The sequence below is a fragment of the Schistocerca cancellata genome, chromosome 2, assembly GCF_023864275.1.
Source record: "Schistocerca cancellata isolate TAMUIC-IGC-003103 chromosome 2, iqSchCanc2.1, whole genome shotgun sequence".
NCBI lineage: Eukaryota > Metazoa > Arthropoda > Insecta > Orthoptera > Acrididae > Schistocerca > Schistocerca cancellata.
This window is the reverse complement of record NC_064627.1, coordinates 561,453,553-561,476,516: the sequence shown is the minus strand read 5'-3', so window position 1 is coordinate 561,476,516 and position 22,964 is coordinate 561,453,553. Positions and strand designations below refer to the sequence as shown.

The window sequence follows — 22,964 nt, the reverse complement described above, 5'->3', positions numbered from 1 at the left end:
TTATTGCCTTGACCAACTTTACGAGATTCATGTACTTGTCGACCAGTGTAAACTTGGAGATTGAGAACGTAAGACGTTGCACTATCACATACAGCCCATAATTTCAACCCATATTTGCCTGGTTTTGAAGGAATATTGCCGAAATGGACATCTACCACAAAATGCAACAAGTTGTTCATCAATTGTTACGCTGCTGTGAGGAACATATGCTTCTTGCAATGTGTGTACCCACATTTCAAATATTTCTCTAATGGGAGCCAGCTTGTCAGGAGCACGGTTTTGATGTCTCACATCTGCGTCAACAAATCGGATGCATCTTGAAATTGGCGTAAAGCGATTTCTAGCCATTGCTTCACTAAAAATGGGTCTACAATCCTCTTTGTTCCACAGATGTGTAACTGCTTCATTACGGGCCTTGTAAGCGCCTGCTAGGATCAAGACACCGATAAAGCACTTCAGTTCAATGGTATCTAGTGGATTCCATTTACTACCGTAAACAGGACTACCCTGTTTGATAGCCCACTTTAGAGTTACATCAACAATGTTACTCCTAAGAAACAACTGAAAAGCTGTTTCTATGGAGTCTACATTTTTCACTGTGAATTTTGTTGGACCTGGCTTTACTCGCATTATGTTTGAAACGTCCCCTTAGAACAATTGTATACGAGACTGTGCTTAAACTGACACACAATAATTTTAGCGCAACGTAATCTGACTATCAAAAATCCCTACAAAAGAATGGCCCAGACAAACATTAAACTATACGTTTCACAAATAACTTACCTCACAAAAATCTTCATTACTCGAACTACTGCAATACAGCGAGCGCCACTACTGCCAGCTAAATAAAAGATTCAAACTACTGAAGGCACTAACTACTGATAGGGATAGTTAGCAAATGAAAGATTTTAATAGAGAACAAACAATGTATTTACCTTAATAGTCATAATATATATATCAGTTCATGACAAATTACAAAACTCCGCCATCTCTCTCCCCACATCCACCACTGCTGGCGGCTCACCTCCAACTGCGCAACGCTACGCGCTGTTCACGTCCAGCTGCCCAACACTTAATAATCATAATATATATGCCATCCAGTCTTACAAATTTCAAATCTCCGCCATCTCTCTCCCCACATCCACCACTGCTGGCGGCTCACCTCCAACTGTGCAACGCTACGCGCTGTTCACATCCAGCTGCCGCTGCCCAACACTACAATGGCAGACAACAATGCAAACTAGCCACATACTGCACACAGCACAGCCAGTGATTTTCATACAGAGCGCTACGTAACGTTGTCAATAAGAAAATATAAACAGCCTACTTACTTGTTCCATCTCCCTTCTCTTCCACAAGCTCTTCTCAACTCGTGTTTCTGCCACGTTTTTAGACCTACACAAAATAAAAAAATAAAATAAAAAATACAAAGGATATATCTTGGTGCTAGATCCTAATGCCCATTACAAAAATACAATGTGTGCTTACATATAACGGTCAGAAATATGTGTTACTTCCTGTTCAGGCAGGACATCTGCACTGTCCAAATGTTCTTCTGAACTTCCGTCTGATTGAGGAATATTCCCTTCTAAGACATCAATTTCTCCATCGCTGCATGAGACATCAAAAAGTATATCGCTGATATCACTATTTGATTCTCCAGATAGAGGATTATCCTGCAGTAATATTTCAAGCACTTCGTCTTTGGAAAGGTGACAAGACATTTTCTACTAAATGCAACACTCACAATAGTAGTCTCCACTTGTATGGAACAAATAACTGTCAGCTTATAAAGTATTGGCAACAATCACACGTTACAACATTATCTACAAGAATAAAACAAAGAAAAGTAGCAACAGTTACGGATTCAATGCAGCATTATTGGGTAATGATACCGCAAGAGAGAAATGGGGTCACATTTAACCTCAATGGTATTCAGTGGTTCTCTCTTGATTATCTGAGAAACTAAATATTTTCTAAAAGTTATATTAATATATTACGAACCCATTACTTAATTCAGCAAAAGTCTGAATTTTTCATAATTTTTAGGAATGGGGAAGAATGTATATTTTACAGAAAATTGCTAAGTGCAGTCGAACACATCAGAATGCAGTCGATCGATGCATTTTTCACAAGTTACAGCCGAATGCAGCAGTAGATATTTTTGGCATCTACACTGAGTAAAAACTCATATTGTGTGGGAAAGGTATCAATATACGTCACTGTGAAACGTCCCCTTAGAACAATTTATACACGACTGTGCTTAACCTGACACACAATGTTTTTAGCGCAACGCAATCTGACTATCAAAGATCCCTGCAAAAGAATGACCCTGATTAACAGTAAACTATACCTTTCAGAAATCACTTACCTCACAAAAATCTTCATTACTAAACTACTGCAATACAGCGAGCGCCACTACTGCCAGCTAAATAAAAGATTCAAACTACGGAAGGTACTAACTACTAATAGGGATAGTTAGCAAATGAAAGATTTTAATAGAGAACAAACACTGTATTTACCTTAATATCATCAAAAGTCATAATATATGTAATTTCAAAACTCCGCCATCTCTCTCCTCACATCCACCACTGCTGGCGGCTCACCTCTAACTGCGCAACGCTACGCGCTGTTCACATCCAGCTGCCGCTGCCCAACACTACAATGGCAGACAACAATGCAAACTAGCCATAGGCTGCACACAGCACAGCCAGTGATTTTCATACAGAGCGCTACGTAACGTTGCCAATAAGAAAATATAAACAGCCTACTTACATAAAGAAAACATAAACAGCCTACTTACATAGCCCCCATGCTCCCCACAAAAAATTTTACAAAATATTTTTGGGCAGTGGCCAATAATGATTTGAAAAAATTTTTCATAATTACAATATCAAAGATATCAAATGCACACACTTATTAATACAATGTTGGTCAAAAGCTAAAATATTCTCACAGTCCATAAAGACAGTCCTGATCATTCATCACAGTAAAACTGCCGTTTCTTTTATCAAAGTCTGAGCAGTAAAAGACAATGCACACGGAAGTAGTGGATGTCCATGCAGTCTTGAAGAAGTAGTGTTGTCCTTCCAACAGAAAGACAGTGCTGACTCTTGACATGCTGACAGGTAATGGGCCACAACAGAGCAAACCGACAACAGAGTCAGTCGAAGTTGATGAATATTGGTAGGTAGGTCATCACAGAGTAGACCCACTGGAGTCCTGGTAGAGATTGTGGTATTGGTGGGCCACCAGAGGTGCAGACCCACTGCAGTCCTTGTAGAAATAATGGTATTGGTGGGTCATCAAAGATGCAGACCCACTGTAGTCCATGCAGAAATAATGGTATTGGTGAGTCATCAAAGATGCAGACCCACTGTAGTCCTTGTAGTGACGGCCAGCAGCCATCTGTTGCGACTGTGGAGGTGCTCATTCACCTTCGAAGAGTTACCTCACAAAAATCTTCATTACTCGAACTACTGCAATACAGCGAGCGCCACTACTGCCAGCTAAATAAAAGATTCAAACTACAGAAGGCACTAACTACTAATAGGGATAGTTAGCAAATGAAAGATTTTAATAGAGAAAAAACACTGTATTTACCTTAATATCATCAAAAGTCATAATATATGTAATTTCAAAACTCCGCCATCTCTCTCCTCACATCCACCACTGCTGGCGGCTCACATCTAACTGCGCAACGCTACGCGCTGTTCACATCCAGCTGCCGCTGCCCAACACTACAATGGCAGACAACAATGCAAACTAGCCATAGGCTGCACACAGCGCAGCCAGTGATTTTCATACAGAGCGCTACGTAACGTTGCCAATAAGAAAATATAAACAGCCTACTTACATAAAGAAAACATAAACAGCCTACTTACAACTGCAGCTAGAAAGGACGCTTACTGCGAAACGGATTTCACTGAGAATAAGATTTCTTTCCTGTGTTTTTATCACCATATGTTAATAAATGGTGGGGTTAACTTATTTTGGGTAATGTATGTTGACTGAATTATTTCGGTGAATCTTGATTTTTTTTCTGTTTGAGAAAAGTCTCTTATTGCTATGCTATAAATACACTAAAAGCGTTCTCTTGCACACACTGTTTCGTTTGTTTGACTATCGTATTTCACTTAAAAGCACTTATGAATTATTTCGTGACATCCTAGGAAGGTTAATGGGAAATGCACCTTGCTTAAATCTTCCACCTGATAAATTATACACTCCTGGAAATGGAAAAAAGAACACATTGACACCGGTGTGTCAGACCCACCATACTTGCTCCGGACACTGCGAGAGGGCTGTACAAGCAATGATCACACGCACGGCACAGTGGACACACCAGGAACCGCGGTGTTGGCCGTCGAATGGCGCTAGCTGCGCAGCATTTGTGCACCGCCGCCGTCAGTGTCAGCCAGTTTGCCGTGGCATACGGAGCTCCATCGCAGTCTTTAACACTGGTAGCATGCCGCGACAGCGTGGCCGTGAACCGTATGTGCAGCTGACGGACTTTGAGCGAGGGCGTATAGTGGGCATGCGGGAGGCCGGGTGGACGTACCGCCGAATTGCTCAACACGTGGGGCATGAGGTCTCCACAGTACATCGATGTTGCCGCCAGTGGTCGGCGGAAGGTGCACGTGCCCATCGACCTGGGACCGGACCGCAGCGACGCACGGATGCACACCAAGACCGTAGGATCCTACGCAGTGCCGTAGGGGACTGCACCGCCACTTCCCAGCAAATTAGGGACACTGTTGCTCCTGGGGTATCGGCGAGGACCATTCGCAACCGTCTCCATGAAGCTGGGCTACGGTCCCGCACACCGTTAGACCGTCTTCCGCTCACGCCCCAACATCGTGCAGCCCGCCTCCAGTGGTGTCGCGACAGGCGTGAATGGAGGGACGAATGGAGACGTGTCATCTTCAGCGATGAGAGTCGCTTCTGCCTTGGTGCCAATGATGGTCGTATGCGTGTTTGGCGCCGTGCAGGTGAGCGCCGCAATCAGGACTGCATACGACCGAGGCACACAGGGCCAACACCCGGCATCATGGTGTGGGGAGCGATCTCCTACACTGGCCGTACACCACCGGTGATCGTCGAGGGGACACTGAATAGTGCACGGTACATCCAAACCGTCATCGAACCCATCGATCTACCATTCCTAGACCGGCAAGGGAACTTGCTGTTCCAACAGGACAATGCACGTCCGCATGTATCCCGTGCCACCCAACGTGCTCTAGAAGGTGTAAGTCAACTACCCTGGCCAACAAGATCTCCGGATCTGTCCCCCATTGAGCATGTTTGGGACTGGATGAAGCGTCGTCTCACGCGGTCTGCACGTCCAGCACGAACGCTGGTCCAACTGAGGCGCCAGGTGGAAATGGCATGGCAAGCCGCTCCACAGGACTACATCCAGCATCTCTACGATCGTCTCCATGGGAGAATAGCAGCCTGCATTGCTGCGAAAGGTGAATATACACTGTACTAGTGCCGACATTGTGCATGCTCTGTTGCCTGTGTCTATGTGCCTGTGGTTCTGTCAGTGTGATCATGTGATGTATCTGACCCCAGGAATGTGTCAATAAAGTTTCCCCTTCCTGGAATAATGAATTCACGGTGTTCTTATTTCAATTTCCAGGAGTGTATGACGTGCATGACAGTCACCTGTGGAGGAGATATTGCCGGCGGTCTTCGAAATATACGTAGCTGCCTGGAAAAACTGGGACGCCCGAGGCGCACAACATTGTTCTGTAAATTGTCTGAAAATAACTAAGTTGATTACTGTGTTTAAATTCGTTTTATTTCAGTTTGTATATCACATTATACTGTCTTCTTCGTATATACTCGCTATTTATAGAAATTTTTATGTATTTTTAATCCCCCATGTGCTATTCTTCTTTTAGGTGTACATAAATATGTAACTCTAAAGTATCATACAGCAGCTCTTCACGATTTATTTTTCAAGAATTGGTAGCTTCAGCTGTGTACGCTCTTTTAATAAATATTGCTGTTATTAATTGCCATGCAAGGCAAAACGGACTTTTCTCGTTTTTTAAATTTCAAGAATAGAGACCACAGTATTATTTGTGTCCTGCTTTTTGTCGACCTATCAATATTTCAAAAGGTTATGTACTCTAGCATGAACCTAGTGACAAAGAAATTCAGCTGCTTGTAACACTGGAAGCGTTACAGTGGCATACTTTTTCTGTTTTTTGGTTTGCCGCACATCTGCGTCGCCAGATTTGCGTGACCAGTCATCATTTTGGTTTCTAAGTTTCTTTTATTGCTCTCCACTGGTTCTGAGTGCTTTCTCCGTGGCTGATCGATCCCCACTCTTCTTCACAGATGATGTTGACGTCCGACATAAATGACTCTGGGTGATCAACAGTGCCTCACGCTTCTTTGGCAGCGCTTGTAGCAGTACGGATGAAATCCACCTTCTTCAGAAGAGCGTGTGACAAGCTACAGAAAAGCAGAAAAATGCCACTGTAGATACAATAGATATAATATCCTTGTGATGTGGTGTTTGACTTATAGCTGGTTCGAATCCTGGTACAGGAAGAAAATTTGGCCATCGATATTTGGCAGTCAAGAAGCGTGTGGTGTCATAAAATTTCTGATTATCAGCCTTCGCATCATTGTCTTGAATTAAATTGAATTTTTTCAGTGTTTTTTTGAGTCACGTCGCGTAGAATAGCGTCGCACTGTTGATGAAGATCCACCTCTTGGATTGTAATCGAAGCTCTGGCTTCATCGTTATATGCAGGCAAGGAGGCTCTGCGCGATGCTAGCTTTTATTCAAAACTCAATAACTACATTCCACATAGTTTCATCACGACCACATACACGTGACGATTTCGCATTTCACAGGCTGAAAGACAATGATCAACATGGCAGCGAAAATAAAGTTTTGAAATACCGAGGCAGTTCTCCAGAACGTCAATAACCTTCTTTCCTGCAGCTGGGATAATTCGTATCTTATCAAGTGTACGTATAGGTGATATGCACCTTGTGACCGATCAGAAACTTTGTTTATCTATTGCGCGAGCTTATGAGACGTAACAGACAGCGAGATACGTTCGTTAAATGTAGGAATTTTTGATGTCCTGGTTCCCTTGTGTAATTATTCAGTTTTCAATATTCGCGTTTTAAGAAAAGAAGAATTATAATACTTTTTAAGGAATATATTGGGAAACTACTAAAGTTTTAATTTTGTTCATTAATGTCGACCCATTTCCAAATGTGCTGAAGGAGTTTCCTAATACGTTACACGCCTAGATGCAAAGATCACGGTCTGGCACAGAGATAATGGTGTATCAATGAAGCTAGTTTCCTTATAGGCCTACGCAAGTACGTGTTAAGTAATAATCTGTGGAATAGTTTTGTTTATGAGGCCTTTGAAAGTATTCTTGTTATATGTGCGTTTTAAGGGCGATAAATTCGTGTGCCGTGACTGCATTACATTAATTTTTTTTTTCTAAACAGCGTATTCCGAAGTTAATGAAATTTGGTAAGGTATCTCTTTCTTCATTCTGAAACTTGAAAATGGTCACTGGACAAATGTTTACGTTATCCACGTGAAGGATGGTATACTAGAACTTCACAGTAAACGCAATGTAAGGCGTCAGACAGACAAGAGTCGAAGGTGTATAGAGTAGCTTACGTAGTAGCCTGGTAAATAGGAACAGTAGAGGATGTTTTATATAAACACATAATGTCATTCAATTTGGTTCGGAAAGGTGTCTACTATTCACGAACACACATTTTCAGTTTCTTGGCAGCAGTACAATTTAGGAGAAATCTAGTACGTTGATGAATTTCTTAGCTAAATGTGTTCATACACTTACTATTAACACTATCACATCACATGAATCTTGTGTAAAACCTGACGTCTTCACAGCCTCTGTGCTATAGTTTGATCTCCGTACTTAATGCCCTGTCTCTTTGTCGATGATGGACGAAAAAGCCTAGTAATTATGTTATTCACTTTCGTATGTGTGTATACAAATATCCTAAGCACGGTTTTCAGGTAACGTGTTGTTAAACAAAGAAATTTTAACTTTTATCAATACTCATGAGCACCTCACTTCGCAGTGGTAACAGAAACATAAACATTTTTCTTTTGTAAATAGGTGTAACATATCTTTGTTTTTCCTCATGTTTCACAATCTACAGGAGCTTCTCACTACGATTTTACGGAATGAGTAGCGTATCTTACCTAACGTAAACTTAATACAACATTAATATAGCATTGTGCTTGACGGGTACCATTTTTGTCAATGCAGGGCAAGGTAAGCCAGAAAACAGGGCAAGGTAAACCAAGAACGAAACCTCCAAGCAGATTAAAACTATGTGTTGGACCAGAACTCGAACCGGAAGTCTGCCGTGTTCCAATCCTAGCTTTCATCTGTTAGGAAGTTTCAAAACGGTGAACTCTCCGCCGCAGAGTAGAATAGTTTTGATGTCAGTAATGACTGTACTGTTTTAAAAATGGTTCTGCAGATTCCGTACGTCAGTCTGATGTTTCTGTGAATGATGAGTGGTTTCACCACTTCACACCATAAATGAAACAGCAATCAAATCCGTGGGTACAAAAAATAGATGGTCGTGCACCACGAAGGCGAGATATATTTCATTTACTGTAAGAGTTATGCCTAGCATTTTCAAAGATACTGACTGAGTTGTTCTTACATATTAATATGTAAAAGATAGAATTATAAAATTACGAGTATCAGGAAAATTAAAAAGAAAAATATACATAGGTAGAGGTTTGTATTCTAAAGAAATAAACCTTCATCAGGACAATGCAACTGTGTTCAATTCATTTTTTTTAATCAGGGAAATGGGGAATACAAAGTGCAAATTACTAGAAATAACAAGAGATTATTAAAAATGTATATGGATATTTTGTAAAGCTTTCAGAATCATACTTCAGGGAATGACATTACTCACTGGAAAGATATTTGACAAAGTGCATCCACTTAAGAGGGCTCCAATTAAAACAGAAGTGCATATTTGCATATTTGACACACTATTTGGTCACCTTCCTGTCATGTTACTATGAACTCATGTAGTGTCTTAAATATGGATTACTGATCGTAAGCAATACGAAGCAAAACTGGTATTAACGATAAAAGTGTAAATCGCTGGGGCCAAAACCCGTGGCAGAAATCCCTAAAGTGGACTAACAAACAGGGTAGTCCTGTTTACGGTAGTAAATGGAATCCACTAGATACCACTGAACTGAAGTGCTTTATCGGTGTCTTGATCCTAGCAGGCGCTTACAAGGCCCGTAATGAAGCAGTTACACATCTGTGGAATAAAGAGGATGGTAGACCCATTTTTAGTGAAGCAATGGCTAGGAATCGCTTTACGCCAATTTCAAGGTGCATCCGATTTGATGACGCAGATGTGAGACAGCACAACCGTGCTCCTGACAAGCTGGCTCCCATTAGAGAAATCTGTCCGTCGGTCGTTACTTGCAGGCATGCATAATTGGAGGGGTGTCAAAGGGGTTGCCTGCCCTCAGGTGCTAGAGCGGCGTCGGAGCGCCATTCAGCTGAATGAGTGTCGACCTGTAGGTACAAGTACGTTTTTAAAGCGCTCAACAATGACAATGGAGTGCGGGTGGCACTGACGGTGTTGCCAAACTGAGTCGTCTTACAGGGACCATTTTATTCAAGCACGTGCCAATGTTGCAACACCCTTACCCCCCTTCTACCCCGTGATCACGATACAGGAAGATGCGCAACGGGAGGATCGCTTAGACAGCGTCGAGATTTCGTTGAATCGTTTTGAATGGTCGCTATTGGTCCCAGCATGTATTTTATGAGTCATCAGAGTAGTTTGATGTGGCCTGGCACAAATTCCTCTCCTGAGCCAATCTCTTTATCTCAGAATATTTGCTGAATGTATTCCAGTGTCTGTCTACCTTTACAGTTTTTACCCTGTCCAGCGCCCTATAGTTATTCTGTGAACTTTTAACAGACGCCCTAATTGCTGTCTGTTTTCCTTGTCAGTGTTTACCACGTATTCCTTTCTTCGCCGATTCTCCTGAGAATGTCGTCATACCTTACCTTACCAGTCCACCAAATTTTCAACATTCTTCTGTATCACCATATCTCAAATGCTTCGATTTTCTTCTTTTTTGGTTTTCACACAGTCCATGTTTCACTATCCTGCTCCAAACGTATATTTTCAGCAATTTCTACCTCAAATTAAGGCCTACGTTTGATGCTAGGAGAGCTCTCTTGACCAGGAGTGCCATTTTTCCCAGTGCTCGTACGCTTTCTGTGTCCTCCTTCCTCCGACCATCGTGGATTATTTTGCTGCCTAGCAGAAGAAATCCTTAACTTCATCTACTTCGTGATCAACAATCCTGATGTTAAGTTTTTCGCTGTTGTCATTTCTGTTACTTCTCATTACTTTCGTCTTTCTTCGAGTTACTCTCAGTTCATATTCTGTACTCATTAGACTGTTCGTTCCATTCAGCATATTCTATATCCTTTCTCATTTTCACTAAGGATAGCAACGTCATCAGCAAATCTTTTCATAGATGTCTTTTCACCTTGAACTTTAAATTCCACTCTTGAACCTCTCTTTAACTTTTGTCATTGCTCCTCGGTGTATAGATTGAACAGTAGGGCCGAAAGACTAGATCCCCGTCTTACATGCTTTCTAATCGACGCACTTCGTTCTTCGTCAGCCACTCTTATTGTTCCCACTTGGTTCTTTTAGATTTTGTACATTATCCGCCTTCCCCTATAGCTCACAACTATATTTCTCAGAATTTTTATATATTGCACCATTTTACATACTCTAACGCTTTTTCCAGGTCGACTAATTCTACGAACGTGTTTTGATTTTTCTTCAGTATTGCTTCCATTGTCAACTAGAGCGTCAAAATTCATTCTCTGGTGCCTATATCTATTCTAAAGACAACTCGTCGACATACAACATATATTGTAATTTCTTTTCCATTCTTCTGTATATTATTCATATCAGCAACTTGTATACATGAGATGCTAAGCCCTTGTTGGCTCTTCCAATCTTCGGAAACATGAGTATGATTTATTTTCCGAAAGTCAGTTGGTATATCGCGAGACTCTACAATTTACACACAACGTGAATAGTCGTTTAGTTGCCATTTCCTCAACGGTTTTAGAAACCCTGATGGAATTTTCAATGAATATAAGTCCATATTCTGGTGGAGTATGGGACGACGGCTGTTCAATGTTCAATAAAAACAATACCGATCACCATTATATAGGCATAGAAATAAATCTATATAACTGCGATTGGTATTTTTTTATTGAATGATGGAGTGTTATCCATCTCTTCTGCCTTATTCGATTTTAAGTCTTAGAAACCTCTTTTAAATTCTTATTCTGACCCTTGATCCCCTATCTCTTCTATATCGACTCCTATTTCTTCTCCTCTCACGTCATCAGACAAGTCTTCCCCATCACAGAGGAATTCAATGTACTTCTTCCTCCTATCTACCCTCTCCTTTGTATTTAACAGTGGAATTCCCATTGCACTCTTAATGTTACCGCGTTTGCTTTTAACTTCACCAAAGGTTGTTTTGACTTTTCTGTGTTGTTGTGGTCTTTAGTACAAAGACTGGTTTGATGCAGTTCTCCATGCTGTTCAATCCTGTGCAAGCCTCTTCATCTCCGAGTAATTACTGCAGCCTACATCCTACTGAACTTGTTTATTGTATTCATCACTTGGTCTTCCTCTACGGTTTTTACCCCCCACGCTTCCCTCCAGCATTAAAATGGTGATGTCGTTATGCCTCAGAATGCGTCCCACCAACCGATCCCTTCTTCTAGTCAGGTTGTGCCACAAATTTCTCTTCTTCCCAACTCCTCTCATTAGTTAAGTGACCTACTCATCTAATCTTCAGCATTCTTCTGTAGCGCCACATTTCAAATTTTCTATTCTTTCTTGTCTAAACTGTTTATTATTGTCCATGTTTCACGTCCATACTTGGCTACACTCCATACAGATACTTTCAGAAACTACGTCCTGACACTTAAATGTATACTTGATGTTAGCCAATTTCTCTTCTTCAGAAACGCGTTTCTTTCTGTTGCTATTCTTCATTTTATAGCCTCTACTGTCTTACAGCTATTTTGCTTCCCAAATAGCAAAATAGTCTTTTATATATGCTGAGTCAATCCTTATGACAATCATTTATTTTTAGATTTCTTCACATTTTTTCTGGAGCGATTTCACCTTAGATTTCCTGCACTAGTGGCTTGTATTTCTGTATTCCTGAATTACCCTGAACATTTCTGTAGTTCCTTCTTCCACTGATCAGGTGGAGTATTTCTTCTGTTACCATCGTTCCTTTGGAGTGACCTTGCTTGTACCTGTGTTTTTCTTTCCAGCTTTTGTGATTGCCCTGTTTATAGATGTCCATTCCTCTACAACTGAACTGCGTACTAAGCTATTCTTTATTGCAGTATCTACTGCCTTAGAGAACATCAAGCGTCTCTTTTCATTCCTTAGTAATTCTGCATCCCACTTCTTTGCGTGTTGCCGTGTGGGATAGCTGCGCGGTCGGAAGCACTTTGCCACGGTTCGCGCGGCGCGCCCTCTCGGAGATTCGAGTCTTCTCTTGGGCATGGGTGTGTGTGTTGTCCTTAGCGTAAGTTAGTTTAAGTTAGATTAAGTAGTGTGTAAACCTAGGGACCGATGACCTCAGCAGTTTCGTCGAATAGGAATTTACCACAAATTTCCAAAATTTCTTTGCGTGTTGACTTTTCCGAATCAATCTCTTGAACTTCAGCCTACTCTTTATCACAACTTCTTTGTGGTCTGGGTCTATTTCTGCTCCTTAGTACGAAATAAAATCCAGTCTTGGACTCTCTGTCTGACCATGATGTAACCTAACTGGAATCTGCTCGTATCTCACCGCCTTTTCCAAGTATACACCTCCTCTTGTAGTTCTTGAACAGAGTATTCGATATTAGTAGCTAAAATTTTTTGCAGAACTCAATTACACATTCTTCTTTCTCACTCCTGGTACCAAGCCCGTATTCTCCCATAACCCTTTCTTCTTCTCCTTCCCCTACAGCCACATTCCCGTGCCCTATGACTACCAGATTTTCATCTCCCTTTACATCCTGAATTACCGGTCCAATATACTCATGTACTTTCTCTATTTCTTCATCTTCAGCTTGCGACGTAGGCATGTGTTGTTGGCGGCGTTGGTTTGCCGTCGTTCCTGATGAGAAAAACTCGTTCACTTAATTGTACACATTTACTCACTCTTTGCCCTACCTTTTTATTCACAACGAATCCTGCCCCTGCTCTACCACTTTCTGCTCTTCTTGATATTACCATATACTAATGCGACCAGAAGTCATTTTCGATCCATTTCACTTTCACAACCGCAACCATATCTAGACCCCTGCTTAGCATCTTTTTTTAGATTTTCTGGCTTCTGTGCCACTTTCAGACTTCAGACATTTCATACCCCGACTCATAGACGTTATTCTTCCACTGGTTATCCAATATTTTTCATACGGTCACTTCTCTCTTGGCAGTCCGTCACCGAGATCCTAATGGAGGAATCTTTTGCCAGTGGAAAAACTTGAGTGAAGACAAGTTGCTCTCTCACCTATTTTTCGTATATGGGAATTATTAAAGGTTTTCTTGCAACCTGATACACCTTCAACAAGATTCTAGAAAGTTAACAGCCTGTGGAGATGTTGATGGAGTCTGGTATGTGCTAAAAGCATGAGGTATTTTTCTAATTCTTAACTCATAGAAATGGCTTCTTTGGAGTTGAAAGCAATTAGTGGTGAACCCACCCTTTAGTATATGTTGCCAGACAGGGGTCCAGCAGAACAATGCTGCGATACCTGCCATAGAGCCAGCAGAAGTCTGGGCAGGGGTGATGGTCTGAAGGGACACATCTACACAGTAGAGTCATAAACCAGGCATTGTGTGCAGAACCACACGTAATAAAAATTCACATGTTTTTGTGTTCACCGATATTGCAAGTGAGCCACTTCCCTTGGCCGCCCCAACCGTGTAAGAGAACTCCAGCATCTGAGAAACGTTTAGAGATGGAATCTTTATTACACTTCATAGCTAGGAAGAACATGCTCCAAGTCAGAGGCGACTTAGATAAAGATCTTTCAGATTATATCAGTACACTTGTTGCCATGGGAAGAGTCACGACTTTGGAGAAAATCATTTTTCCCTCTCTGCAAAAACTTAAAAAAGCCGGTAATTGGCGGTTTCTTTTCTTTTTTTTTCCAGGGACGCAGGTTTTTTAACTCTTGCCCTGGCTCGACACGAGTTTGTGCTGTCGTACAGGAGAGGAGATTTAGAAACTGTAGAGCCTTGTGATTGGCTCAAGATGGTGTGAAAGCGGTGTCGTTCATGCACTTTACAGTAAAACGGAATTTTTTCTGAGTAGGTGGGAAGCACTCGGGTGTGGGACTTTGGTCTGGTAAGCACTTCTTGTCGAAGCTCTGACATGTATGGTTGGTACTTGATACGAGTCCTGAGACTGACTTCACTTGCAAGTAGTTTAGACTGGGGAGCCTGTGGTGAAGTTCTTACTCTACCGACAGTGTGACCTCAAACGTCTCAGACTACTGGTCTGCCGAGGGCACACTTATTCATTTTTGGTTTACCAGTCTTGACGTTTGGTATTCGTGTGCTCTCTGTCGTAAAGGTGAGCCAAATTAGTCCTTGGTACGACTAGCGATCAGGTGTGTCACACACAGAAATCTACTTTGATATCAGGGTTCTGGTAGAGAGTAAATTGCGATCCGTCTGCCTGATCGCTAGACCGTGAGATTTTTGCATTTCTCTCGTGGCCGCGTCCGATTCACATGTGCCGCCTCCCTGTCTCAACACCTCCGCTGCACACATCTCGCCAGCTGCAAATCACTTCGCCGACGAAGTACACAGGGTAACGTACTGCATCTCTTGCATTGTCAAGGAGTATAAATCTCAATCGCCACTTGCCCTCAGCTGCACCTATGAGAGAACCTTCAGTAGTTTTTATCAGTCAAAGTCTGCTCAGCGTCAGATCACTTCAGTTTGCGTTATCCACATTTTTAGGGCTATGTACTTGTCTCACTGATCACCTTGTTTAACTGTTAGCGGTTAAGGGAATTCAGTATATAACTTGTTTTGTATAATTTATGTCTTGTTTGGTAAAATAAATGTGGTTAGTACACTAAGTTTTGCTAACATTCTCAGTCAATTAAATAGTCCAAACAAGTTACCTTTCAAATTATCACGAAATTTTTTCCAATTACAGGCCACATGTTGTGTGGATATAAATGGCTTCTGCATCCTTATGGCGTTGCTAGTTGCTGATTTCTCCGTCTTTAGGGGCAGTTTCGCATTTCAAGGACAAGAGAGAGTCCTGACCCTCTGTCCGGTCCTCCAACCTCTTTGACAAGGCCATTGGATGAATGAGGGTGACTTCTTATAACGTCAGTCTTCGGCCGCTATTGCTGACGATTATTATTCAAAATTTAAGCGGTGGTGGGGTTCGAGCCCACGGGTGCAAACTAAAGCCCACATACCATACCAAAAATTGTGGTCATGCTATACTCCAAACGAGTAAGACAAAATGTCGAAAGCTGTGTCAAGTGTGTCGTCCTGTTACTCATAGCACTGCGAACAGTTATGGGAATCAACGTCCCGAGGAAAGGGGTGGTTTCATTGGCGCTCTTTATGCCACTCCCTGAGGCCTTTAGTGTCAATTCTGTGCGGCAGTATGTCTGAAGAATCTTCCCACACCACCGATAAGAGAAACAATTGATTCAACGCTGGCCGTCGCAGTTCTGATCTTCATTGCAGAAGCGCTGACAGAAGAAATGTTGATGAGAAGGGGTGTGACGACCTTCCCACGGTGTAACACGCCCAAGGTGGCACTGGGTACAAATGTGGTAAAATTTGGTGTGAATGTGAAATCATTAAAATACCTAACATATTTCATGAACTTCTGAGGTCTGGCATTTTTTTTGCCTATGTCGACCCCTCGCTACGTGAAGTGTCGCCGTGCCTTACGGTGACGTAGCACGCCACGCTTTTGCACCACTAAATAGGAAGACTGTGGGGAACATTGAACCAAAGTTCAAACCACTGTTTGCAGTGATAGACAGTTACGGATTTCAAATGAATAACCCTTTAATTCTGTATATACTAAATCAACGCCAAATGGAAATGGCGTTATAAAAAAAAAAGGATTTGATTTGGTAACAGGCATGCCACATTCATCCTACAAACATTTATAGAGCATATGTGTTGTCACTCAACGTTTATTATTAAGATCAGGCACTGTCAGTACGGTGTCAATAGGCCAGGCTTGAAATCTGTCAAGTTCGAAGCTAGTCCCCTAACGTATACTGCAACTGTTGACGGAAACATTAATAAACGCTGTAAAGGATTTAAGTATACTTGCTGTTCCCGGTCAACGAAATGTTGAAACCGAAGAAAAAAAAAAAGAAAATATTGTCAGCATTGTTTACCTTTACCTACACAAATGCCAGTGAAATTAAATGAGTCTGTATGGACTACTCTGATCCTCAATTTTCTCAAATATGAGTTCAGCGTCATAGCCACTGCACATCTCGCGCTGTTCGCAGTAGCGCAACTTTGCTGGATATTTTCGTAACGCAGTTATTATGATGGCCGCTGCCTCGTGCTTTATTGGATTTTCGTTTCTATCTTTCACTGTTATACAGCCTCATAAAAAGGAAATATCTTCGCGTGTCGTATGCATGAGACATTAAATAGAAGACTGAATGAAATGAAAATTCGTTTTGTGTTGGTGTATTATTGTGCTGCTATTTAGTGAAGAGTTGTCTAACAACGTAACATTCACTGAAAAATATTTTTTTTATTTTTTTGAAGACTTGTTATAATTTTGACTGCTCTTTCGTTTTTTCTCCAACCCGCGTTTTATTTTACCTTCTTTCTATACAAATAATGCCAAGTAGTGATATTATCATTAGCATTTCTCTATGATTAATGACGTTATAGTTTCCTTATATTTAACATTTATGTTATGTTGATATTCTTAATGTTCTATTCCCAACCCCCTCCCCTTTTTCTTCACAAACTGTTTTTTCGCCTACAGTCACCTTTTAACGGATTTTGTATCCTTCAATGTTGAATGGGTCATTTCCGCATCCCCATTACTTTACACAATGTTATCTGTTACATGAGTTTATAACCATTTCGTGTTTAACACGAGTTGTAATGGAACTCTGTGTATCTAAAACCTTATGCTGCCCTTTGTGTCTATGTTTCCTTCCAACATATTAGGGAAGACTGCTTTTTAATTAACGCCCCATGTTTCGCTATTTATCATTCCTATTACTATGAATAATCTCTAACGACTATTATATTCACCACTACATTTTCTATTAATTTTTGATGTGTCATATCGATATAGACGCCGTTTTTACGGCAACCCTTAACGTTTACATAGATCGGCTTTGCTGTCGTTACAGCACTCTGTGGCAGCTCTTCAGAATGTCGCATCAATATAGGACGCCGTTTCTACGGCAACCCTCAACGTCCATATAGATTATTTTTGCTAGTAGCTTCTCTCTATCGCTATAGCAACCTTTGACAGCTATTCCATGTATCTTTGCCAACAGCACGTATATTACGGAACGGATAACAGAGGGAAACATAGACTACTTTATTTTAAGCTTATTATTTACTTCAATATATATTTTTTGACGAATAGCTATTTCATAGCAATTTTACGATGTATTTTACCTATAACTCGTCTACAAATCTTAGTAATATAGACTATTGTAATACATTTTATGCTAATAGTACACACTGGTTAACACTGATGTCATACACAGGACGGCGAGTGGGACTAGGGATATTTAAGACCACTCCCTGGCCATCCATTTAGGAGTCAGTTGAGAGTCGTGGATCGGCGTTCTGGGTATACGTAGTTTGTAGTCTTATTTCAGTGTATATGCGTTACTGTAAGGATCTCTATATCTGTACGTGTGTTATACCAGAGTCTGAAGATGATCCTTTAGGACTGAAACCGGTCACTCCGATTAAAAGAAATTTGCGATCAAAACTGTTTTTTAATTATCATATTAAAATAAGATGGCTGATAAAGTTTCCAAAAATTTTATGTACCTGAAATTGCTGTGGAGGTATGTATCTTCATGATAATCGGAGCGGCCCTCCGTTGAACATGAATATTTTCTGCTTTCTACAAAAGGCTAGAGAATAGCGGCCAAGGAAGCCCCCACGACCGGTCGCTTGTGACACATGATTACTTAACTATCACTAATGTCGGTACCGAAGACAACCTGGTCAATATCTGGACCTTATATTAGACTACCAGACTAAATGTAAGGCTGAAGTATAAATCAAAGACTTGCTGAAGGCGAGCAGTTATAATTACACAGCAAATTACAGTCTGAGAAGTGACTGCAGAGGGCAGATAGATAGTTTACAGTTATCCATTTCCTTTCTGGATATTCGAAAATTTTTCGAGATACACTTGCAAGAGCCTCAGATCAACTCTCTCTTTGTCTTTTGATATATGAAATGAAATTGAAAAAAAAAGAATTTTTTTAAAAATAGTATCTTGCTAGGTACGCTGAATGCAGCTGTTTGTGAACTATAACAACGACCAACTCATTGCGAATGATTTCAGTGATTTCTGAAATGTGTTGAACGGAAAACAACCAACTGCACATGATATCGATAGTCAGCGTGCTGTGGTCACAGGGAATACGTAATAAATCAAGCAACTGTGCACCTGGACACAATGCACACCACAGACGAGAGTATAATAATCCATACAGAAAACGAATTTTTGAATACGCGCGTCAATTTAAACTCAACGTACCAGGAATTATGTTTAATTCCTTACTCCAAGGGGTGGAAAAGGCTGGTTGAGGTATGGCCCGTTATGGAGCCTCAGTTCTTGTCAGCCAAATACAAGGTACACTGGTATTAGCGGAAAAGAGAGTCCCAGGTGGGATAAATTGAGATAGATATTAAGTATGGCTGTTTTTCATTGGAGAGATACTGATAGACATGAAATAAAAGGCAAAAGCCCGAGTGGCCGCGCGGTTTGAGGAGCCATGCACGGATTGCGCGGCCTCTCCCGCCGGAGGTTCGAGTTCTCCTTCGGGCATGGGTGTGTGTGTTGTTCATAGCATAAGTTAGTTTAAGTAGGGTGTAAGTCTAGGGACCGACCACCTCAGCAGTTTGATCCTTTACAAATTCACACACATTTGAACATTTTCTTTTTTCAAAAGACAACATAGCAGTGGAATTGCAACGTGTGTAAATAATGGTGCCAGCTACCTGAAGAAAGCTGACGTAATGCAACAGCCTGAATTAAATGTAACTGACCCTCAAAGACGGCCACTTACAAAACTACCATACGCCCAACTGTTAACCACTATTCATCATCGTGAGACACTAAATCACATTAAGTGAAGCAAATAATTGACTCGGATAAGCACATCAGTCTTAAGGGGCTTCGGAAAGGCTCAAAATCATGAAAAGTTCAATTTTTACTTTTTTGCGTTTTCTGAATCTGCAGAATAGATATATAATTTATTCAATTCCGAAGACTACAACTATTTTTAAATTTTTTTTTTTTGAAATGTGTTCTACATGGGCGTGACCCACTGTGGCGCTGTTAAACTGCTGTCAAATGGTGTTATTATTAACGTCCGTGTTCATCAGGTACATTTTAGTGATGTGAGATAAAGTATGTGTTGTGGCTAACCTGTGATGGTTCAATATATATCGCTGGTGTGATTGTCTATTGTTTCATGTTTATTTACTCTGTCGTTATCTCGAAAATATTCGTAATTAATTCTGTTTCTTGAGTCTCTGTTTTGTTGAAGCATAATAATGAGTAAAAGTAAAGTTATTATAAATACACAAAGTGTCGACGAAATGAAGAAGGCTGTTTGGGCTATTTTTTTTCATACTTCTTCAACCGATGAAAATCCCCAACATAGCTTGTGTCCCAAAGAAGAAAGTTGGTGTAAATATAACAAAGGATTGCTAACTGGTGAAGTGTACACTCATAAGCATAGTGTGCCTCATGCAATAATGGAGGTGATAAAACCTATTTTCAGAGACTTAGCAGCACCTGAAGTGTTGAAAAAATGTATTCACGGAAAAACTCAAAACCCCAATGAAAGTGTAAATAGTGTTATATGGTCGAGAATCCCCAAGACTGTATTTGTTGGAATAGAAACACTTCACTTTGGTGTGTATGATGCTGTTGCGACTTTCAATGATGGCAACATTGTAAGGTGCAAGGTATTTAGAAATATGGGAATGAAGATAGGTTCTAACATGGTATGAGCGATGCTTGCTTTAGACAAGGAACGCCTTCGGGCTGCAGACAGGGCTGTAAAGAGTCTAGAAATACAAGCAAGAGTAAACAGGAGGAGGAACAAGAGGAAGCTGGAGGCGGAGTTTGCAGAGGATGAAGATAATCCATCCTATGGATCTGGAATGCACTAAAAAGTTAATCCAATCTTTGTCGCTCGATTCCCAAAACTTTTATTTTCTCATACTAAATACATGTTTTCTATGGATCTTCCAAACATATTTGTTTCAAACTTTCAGTAAATGTTACACAGTACCTTCTGCATAATTTAACACAGCCTTTTTCCAAAAAACTGTATATTTTTGAATATATAAATAAAAAATTGCAAAAAAATTTGTGAATTTTCATTACAATTGAAAAAAATCATCTTTAATAACTGAACTAAAATTTTGTAAAATCCCTGTATTAAGTTGTAGCCCATATTCCAATAAATAATCTGTAAAAAGTTCAACTTCCTACCTCAAATACTTTGAGAGGAAAGATGTAATTTATAAGCGTTATTTTAACATTGCAAGTATAGGGCGTTCCGGAGCCCATTAAGGGGGATTGTATTGTATAACATAAAGTCCTACATGAAGCGCAGCAGAAAGATTTTACTTCCTTGCATATACTTGACATTCAATGATCATCATGGCAGAATGAGATAAATTTTTTCTAGCCGTAAGGTTCAGCGTTCGTGCTGATCACGTCACTCAGACGTAATAGTCAGTGGATGAAATGCTTTTTATACGGTATGTACCAGTTGATATCATGAGTACCCGAGTGAAATGTGATGGGACCGCTGTAGTTCTCTGTACACGTAAACGATCTGACGGATAGAGTTTGTAGAGATCTGTGACTCTTCACTGATGACGCTGTTGTTTACGGGAAAGTGTCGTCTTTAGGTGACTGTCTGAGGATACAGGATCAGTCGAACGGAATTCCTGTTTGCTGTAATGACTCGCAAACTGATGTAAATGTCGACCAGTGTAAATTTATGCAGACTATTAGGACGAACGATCGTACAATAATGTAATACAGTAATAAAGGTATGCTCCTTGAGACAGTCACTTAGATTACATATCTAGGCGTAACGATGCAAAGTATCACGAAATGCAACGAGCACGTAAGGTCGACTGTAGAGAAGACTAATAATCGATTTTGATTTATGGAGAGAATTTTATGAAATGTAGCTGATCTACAAAGGAGACTGCGTACAGAACCCTAATGCGACACATAGTTAAGTACTGCTTCAGTATTTGGGTTTCCAACCGTGTCATACTAAAGGAAGACATCGAATCAATCTGGAGGCAAGCAGCCGTATCTGTCACCGGCAGATTCTGTCAACAAGCGAGTGTTATGAAAATGGGTGTCCCAGGAGGAAAGACGACGTGCTTTCTCACGTTACCCTATTGAGAACGTTTATAGAACTGGCGTCTGACACAGACTACAGAAAGATTCTGCCCACCAACAAACAAGGTGTCCACATGAAATCCTCCTGATTTCCACACGAAATTAAAAATGAACTATGATAAATACATACTAGTTGTTTGGGGCAACATGTAAAGCAATTCAAAAAGTTTTGTGTAGATTTTTTTTCGAAACGATTCCGTTTATTTTGTTACAGGTGTTAAACAATTAGCAAAAACGAATAAAGTCCGCAGCTCGTGGTCGTGCGGTAGCGTTCTCGCTTCCCGCGCCCGGGTTCCCGGGTTCGATTCCCGGCGGGGTCAGGGATTTTCCCTGCCTCGTGATGACTGGGTGTTCTGTGATGTCCTTAGGTTAGTTAGGTTTAAGTAGTTCTAAGTTCCAGGGGACTGATGACCATAGATGTTAAGTCCCATAGTCCTCAGAGCCAAAAACGAATAAACCTCAAGACAGAGTCCAATACATGGCCTAGTATACGGAAGGGAACTGCAAAGAAGTATCCGACATAAAATTTAAAGGAAGTTACCAGACATTAAGACGATTTAGGCTTGGCATGATAACTTCCTAGACACTGGGACTGTAAACAGACAGTCAGGGTCTGACAGTAAGCGCACAAATTAAGAAATGCTATACCTCACCAGAGAGACCTTCCAAGGAAGCCTATCAATGATAGTTTGTCGAACATGACTAGAGCTAAGGGTCTTTCGCTCAACAGCTCACTAGGTGCTGTCTAAATGACTCCTCTTGCACGCTTACAAAGTTGATACAGCGTAAATATTAAATCGGAATGACTTGCACCTTCGTCACGAAGTTACTATTGGTATATTGGAACGGATCGGACAAAAAAAAAGCAAACGATCAGGGAAACATCGTTTCCTCTGACGAAGCATCCTTCAACATGTGTATAAAGGTTTATCGGCACAACATTTGCTACCTATCACACAGAAACGCTTATGTGCACAGGGGTGACACAGAATATGGTCTAGACATTTCATGGGTTACTAAAGGAGCTCGTATGGAACCGTATTATTATGTTTTGTACAAACCTTACTTGTACTTTACATGATATCGCAATGCGGAAGTATGTCTATGATTCTGTTCAACTGCATTTCGAACTCGTGTGCTTTCATGTGAAAATATCGCACTTCAGGACAGCGAAGGAAAG

At 40.9% G+C, this 22,964-nt stretch overlaps 1 protein-coding gene across 1 annotated transcript in view; it reads left to right on the top strand.

The window, feature by feature from the left end:
* LOC126146831 (uncharacterized) overlaps positions 1-22,964 on the top strand; it is a 690,215-nt gene that overhangs the window by 503,710 nt on the left and 163,541 nt on the right. The gene's annotated exons all lie outside the window — the stretch shown is intronic.